Source organism: Mus pahari, chromosome X (genome assembly GCF_900095145.1).
Source record: "Mus pahari chromosome X, PAHARI_EIJ_v1.1, whole genome shotgun sequence".
NCBI lineage: Eukaryota > Metazoa > Chordata > Mammalia > Rodentia > Muridae > Mus > Mus pahari.
In genome coordinates this window covers 77,648,635-77,655,552 of record NC_034613.1, presented here as the reverse complement: position 1 = coordinate 77,655,552, position 6,918 = coordinate 77,648,635, and the positions used below count along the sequence as shown (strand labels likewise).

Here is a 6,918-nt window from a genome sequence, read left to right as displayed (position 1 = left end):
TTAGAATACCCAAGATACATTTTGCAAAACAGAAGAAAACCAAGGATGACCATTGTGTGGATACTTCATTCCTCCTTAGAATAAGGAACAAATTACCCATGAAAGGATATAGATACAGAGACAAAATTTAGTGCTAAGGTGAAAGGATGNACTATTCAGAGACTACCCTATCCGGGGATCCATCCCATCATCAGCCACCAAACCCAAATGCACATGCCAGCAAGTTTCTACTGAAGGGACCCTGATATAGTGGCCTCTTCTGAGGCTATGCCAGTACCTGACAAACACAGAAGTGGATGCTCATAGTCAGCTATTGGATGGAACACAGGGCCTCCAATGCAGGAGCTAGAGAATGTACCCAAGGAACTGAAGGGCGATGCAACCCTATAGGTGGAACAACAATATGAACTAACCAGTACCGCCTGAGCTTGTGTCTCTAACTTCATATGTAGCAGAAAATGGCCTAATTGACCATCATTGGGAAGAGAGGCCCCTTGGTCTTGCAAACTTTATATAACCCAACACAGGGGAAGGCCAGGTCCAAGCAGTAGGAGTGGGTAGGTAGGGGAGCAGGGGCAGGGGGGTACAGGGAACTTTCGGGATAGCATTTGAAATGTTAATGAAAATAATAATAATCATAACAATCATAATAATAATAATAATAATAATAATAATAATAATAATAATAATAACTCAGTTCTACCACCACAGTAAGCTCTGGATACCTGCAACACACTTAAAAGCAAGATTCCGATCTAAAATCTCATCTCATGAAGATGATAGAGGACTTTAAGAAACTCCCTTAAAGTGATACAGGAGAAAACAGGTAAACAAGTAGAAGCCCTTAAAAAGGAAACACATAAATCTCTTAAAGAAATACTGGAAAACACAATCAAACAGAGGAAGTGATTGAACAAATCTCTCCAGGATCTAAAAATGGAAATAGAATCGTTAAAGAAAACACAAAGGGAGACAACCCTGGAGTTGGAAAACCTAGGAAAGAGAGCAGGAGTCCCAGATGAAAGCATCATCAACAGAATATAAGAGAGAGAATCTCAGCTGTAGAAGATACCAAAGAAGACATTGACACAACTGTCAATGAAAATACAAAAAGCAAAAAGCTCCTAACTCAAAACATTCAAGAAAATCAGTACACAATGAAAAATATCAAACCTAAGAATAATAGGTATAGAAGAAAGTGAAAATATACCCAAAGTGCTAGGAAATATCTTCAACAAAATAACAAATGAAAACTTTTCTAACCTAACAAAAGAGATATCCCCAAACATACAAGAAGCCTACAGAAAACCTAACAGTTGTTTTAACAAATGTTATCATATTCAAGTTTCCTTTAATTGCCTTTTATATGTAATATAGTTTCCTAGACAGAAGGAAAAAGCCCTTCTTGCTCCTTCTGCTCCATGAAAGGTTTTTGTTTTCCCTAAGCTCACAGAAGAGGAATTACTCCCATCATGTAATATTAAAACACCAAATGAACAGAACAAAGAAAGAATATTGAAAGCAGTAAGGGTAAAGTTCAAAGAATTTATAAAAGCAGACCTATCAGAATTACACTAGATTTCTCAACATAGACTCTAAAACCCAGAAGATCTTGGGCAGATGTCATACAGACACTAAGAGAACAAGAATGCCAGCCCAGGCTACTTTAGCTAACAAAACTCTCAGTTACCATAGATCTAGAAACTAAGATATTCCATGACAAAACAAAATTTAAAAACAAAAATGACTTTCCAGTAATCCAGTCCTAGATAGGATAATAGAAGGAATACTCCAACACAAGGAGGGAGACTACACCAAAACAAAAAGCAAGAAATTATTCTTTTCACAATAATCCCAAAAGAAAAGAACCACACAAACATAAATTCAGCCTGTAACCATAAGAATAACAAAATAAGTAAATACAACCAAAAAGAGTGGATGGCAAGGAATAATAAAACTCAGGGCTGAAAGCAACCAAGTAGAAACAAAGAGGAGTATAGAAACAATCAACAAACTAGGTCCTGGTTTTGGGGAAAATCAATACGATAGATAAAACCCTAGACAAACTAACACTATCCAAATTAACAAAATCAGGACTGTAAATGGAGACATAACAACAAAAACTGAGGAAATTAAAATAAATCAGATCCTACTTCAAAATTCTATACTCAACAATAAAATCTAGACAAAATGGAATCTTTTCTAGACAGATACCAGGTACCAAAGATAAATTAGGATCAGATAAACCATCTATATAGTCCCATAAACCCTAAGGAAATAAAACCAGTCATTAGGATTCTCCCAACCAAAAATATTCCAGGACTAGATGGTTTTTCTGCAGAATTCTATCAGACCTTCAAAGAAGACCTAATACCAATACATCTAAAATTATTCCACAAAATAGAAACAGAAGGAACACTACCCAGTTCATTCTATGAAGCCACAATTTTGCTGAAACCTAAACCACAAAAAGAAACAATGAAGAACAAGAACTTCAGACCAATTTCTCTTATGAATATTGATTCAAAAATACTCAAGAAAATTCTAACAAACTGAATCCAAGAACACATTAAAATGACCGTTCACCATGATCAAGTAGGCTTCTTCCTAGGAGTGCAGGAATGGTTCAATATATGGAAATGCATCCATAGAATCCACTATATATAAATAAACTTAAGAAAAAATACATGATCATCTCATTAGATGTTGAAAAATTCTTTGAAAAAATAGAACAACCCTTCATGTTAAAAGTATTGGAGAGATCAGGAATACAAGGCACATGCCTAAACATAATAAAAGCAATATATAGCAAACCTATAGACAAACTAAATGGAGAGAAACTCAAATAAATTGCATTAAAATCAGGGACAAGATAAGGGTACTCACTCTCCCTCTATCTATTCAATATACTACTCAGTGTTCTATCCAGAACAATTAGACAACAATAGAAAATCAAATGGTTACAATTTGAGAAGGAGGAAGTCAAGATAGCACTCTTTGGAGGTGATACAGTAGTATATATTAGTGACCCAAAAAATTCTATCAGAGAGCTCGCACTTCTGTTAAACAACTTCAGCAAAGTGGATGGATATAAAATTAACAAGTCAGGAGCCTTCCTTCATATAAATGATGAATGGGCTGAGAAAGAAAATGGGAAAATAACATCGTTTGCAGTAGCAACAACTAGTATAAAATATCTTGGAGGAACTCTATCAAAGAAAGTGAACAGTCTGTATGTCATAAACTTCAAGTCTCTCAAGGAAGAAATCGAAGAAGACCTCAGAAAATGAAGAAAACTCCCTTCCTCATGGATTAGTAGGATTAACATAGTAAAAATGGCTATCCTACCAAAAGCAATCAACAGATTCAGTGCAATCCCCATCAAAATTGCAACACAATTCTTCCAAGACATGGAAAGAGCAATTCTCGATTTCAAATAGAAAAAAAAAAATAATTCAAGATAGTGAAAACAATTCTTAACAATAAGAAACTTCTGGGGCAAGCACCATCTCTGACCTCAAGCTCTACTACAGAGCAATAATGATGAAAACTGCATGGTATTGTTACAGAGACAGGCAGGTAGATCAATAGAATAGAATTTAAGACCCAAAAATAAATGCACGTATCTTGGTCACTTGATCTTGAACAAAGAAGCTAAAACCATCTACTGGAAAAAAAAAGACAGCATTTTCAACAAACAGTGCTGGTTCAACTGGCAGTCAGCATGTAGAAGAATGCAAATCGATCCATTCTTATCTCCTTGTACAAAGCTCACATACAAGTGGGTCAAGGACCTCCAAATAAAACCAGATACACTTAATCTAATAGAAGAGAAAGTGGGAAAGAGCCTCGAACACATTGGCACAGGGAAAATTTTCTTGAACAGAACACCACTGGGTCAGGCTAGAAGATCAACAATCAACAAATGGGACCTTATAAAATTAAAAAGCTTCTTTACTTCTTATGGCAAAGAGAACTGTCAAAAGGACAAAGCAGCAACCCACTGATTGGAAAAACATTTTTACCAACGCTATATCTGATAGAGGACTAATATCCAAAATATACAGAGAACTCAAGAAATTAGACTCCAGAGAACCAAATAACCTTATTACAAATGGAGTACAGATCTAAACAAAGAATTTTCAACTGAGGTGTGGGTGCTTTAATCCTGAATTGAGGGGGGAACAGGGTGATCGACAGAGGTGGATGGATGGGGGAACCAAGGAGGGAGAGAAGAGGAGGAAAAAGGGGGATCAGCTTCAGGTACTGGAGGGGACAGGAAAGAAGTATAGAGGGCCAGGAAATCAAATAATAATATGTAGCAGTGGGTAATAAGGAACTGGGGGTAGCCGCTGTAGGGTCTCAAGCACCAAGGAAAAGAGAGGCTTCCAATACCCATTAGGGGTGACTTTAGCTGAAATGAACAGTGAAGCAGAGATAGAACCTGTAGAGACCACCTCCAGTAGATATGCATAGCCCCTGATGGAGGGCCAAATGGATCTTAGAAGGAAGGAAGACCAGGGTGTGCTTGCTTCAGTCCAGCATTGAGGGGGTAACAGGATGATCTGATGGTGAAAGGTAGAAGGAGGGGAAACCTCGGATAAAGAGAGGTCAGAGAGGAAATAAGGAGGGAAGTATCTGGTACTGGAGGAGACAGGAGAGAGATACAGAAGGGCAGGAAATTGGATAAAAATATGTAGCAGGAGGGATGAGGAAATGGAGATAGCCACAAGAAGGTCCCAGATGCCAGGGAAATGAGAGGCTCCCAGGACCAAATGGGGATGATTTTAGCAAAGAAGTCCTTACATGACTGCTGCTTTCTATGCATTCCAATGCATGGATGCAAAAATCCTCCTTGCTCTTTCCTCCTTCTTTTTCTCCTATGACCTGGAATTTCCACCTACCCCTTCCACCCAGCAATTGGATCTTGGCCTTCTTTATTGACCAAATCAAGAACCAACTAGGGAGCCAGACCAGAGAGAGAGAGAGAGAGAGAGAGAGAGAGAGAGAGAGAGGAGTTTGTGAAACCTCAAAGCCCACCCCCAGTTGCATATCCCCTTCACTAAGGCCATGCCTCTTAAACCTTTCCAAAAAAATTCCACCAAGTTTTGCACTAAAAACTTCAGATTTTCAGGGGTTTTCCCCCTATTGGTAGAATTTTAATATCTGCTTCTATGGCATGAGAGGTTGTAAGTCTATTGAAATTGCTTATCTGATCTTAATTTAACTTTGGTAAGAGGCACTTCTTTGCTTGAGTACAGGTTTTTCGAGTATGTCCTTATGATTATCTTTGTTTCCTTGTTGTCTGTAGTTATGTCCCCCTTTCCAGCTATAATTTTTTGAATTTGGACTTTTTCCACCTGTTAGTTAATGTGGTTAATAATTTGTGAACCTTATTGATTTTCTCAAAGAACCAACTCTTTCTTTCATTAATTATTTTCATTGCTTTTTTTTTTTTTTTTGCTTTCATTGAATTGATTTCAGCCCTGAGTTTGAGGACTTCTTGCCATCTACTATTTGCATATTTTGTTGTTGTTTTACAGCTTTCAGGTGTGTTGGTAAGTTAACAATATGGAATATCTTCATCTTTTTTAAACAATTAGTTGTATGAACTTGCCTTTAGAACCACCATCACTGTGTCCTATAAATTTGGGTATGTTGTGTTTCTATTTTCAAACAATTCTAAAAAGTCTTTAATATCTATCATAATTTCTGTCCTTACTCAGTTTTCATTCAGTAGTGAGTTTTTCAGTTTCTACAAGTTTGTAAGCTTTCTCTTGTTTCTGTTGTTCTTGACATCCAGCCTTAATCTGTGGTGATCTGGGGATACAAGGAGTTATTTCAGTTTTGTTTTGTTGTTGTTTTATTTTTTATCTGTTGATATAAATTGGTGGTGAAATTTGGAGAAAGTTCCATGAGGTACTGAAAAGAATGTTCTTTTGTGTTTGGGTGAAATGTTCTGGGAATATATGTTAGGTCCATTTGGTTCATGATATCTGTTAGCTCTGTTAGCATTTTTGTTTGTTTGGTTTAGTTTGGATTTTTGTTTTATTTTGTTTTGTTGCTTTTGTTGTAGTTTTTGGGTAATCTGCCTATTGATGAAAATAACATATTGAAGTTTCTCAGTGTCAGTTTGTGATGGTCAGTATGTATTTCTTTCATGAACTTGGGTACCCTTGTCTTTAGGGTGTAGATGTTGGGCTATGTTGATGTGGGTCAGCCACCTGACCCCATATTAATATGCATGCTCCATGCTGTCACTGAAAGCTATATCTGAGTTGGTGGTCCGAATGCAGTAAGGAGAAATGTTGATGTCCATGGTCCATGGTACCACCAAAGACCATTTGAATGTTCTTTGTCTCTGCTGCCACCTGAAGCCATGTGGATGTTCTTGGTCTCTGATACTGCCAAGGGTTATGATGATGTCCACGGCTCAGGCTGTGTTAATGTCTATGGTCTGTACTGCCATTGAAGACCATGCTGAGGTCCTCAGCATGTGCTGATGCTTGAAATGATGTAGAAGCCCATGGTTATTGTTCCCACTGACTGTAAACGTCAGGGAAGTTAATTTTCTCATGGCATTGATAACTGTAAATTTACAGTTGAGATAGATGGACTTAGAAGGCTTATGTGACAACCCCCACCTGCTCTTCCTCCCAAATAACAGTTGAGACAGAAATTCATCAAAGAGATTTCTTTATAATTGCAATAAGGATGCTTAATGTAGCTTTCAACAATGATGGTTTCTGGTGTGGGGATGGGGGTGGGGTTGGAGAAGGACTCAGTTTTCTTAGGAGAACAGGGCACCAGGAATTTGAACATGCACCAGTGAGCATAAGGACAACACAAACTAAACTTGGTTTTGCTTTTTTATTGTTTGTGGGTGTTGTTGTTGTTGTTGGTGGTGGTGGTGGTGGT

General features: G+C 37.6%; 1 protein-coding gene across 2 annotated transcripts in view; it reads left to right on the top strand.

Moving 5' to 3' along the window:
- Positions 1-5,476: 5,476 nt before the first annotated feature.
- LOC110314564 (protein PPP4R3C-like) overlaps positions 5,477-6,918 on the top strand; it is a 44,389-nt gene continuing 42,947 nt past the window's right edge. The window contains exon 1 of one of the 2 annotated variants that reach the window (XM_021188848.2): positions 5,477-5,558. The gene's annotated coding sequence lies outside the window, so the exon portion shown is untranslated. Of the gene's footprint in view, positions 5,559-5,615; positions 5,654-6,918 lie in introns of those variants that run through there. The other variant, XM_029534403.1, reaches the window with a different exon arrangement.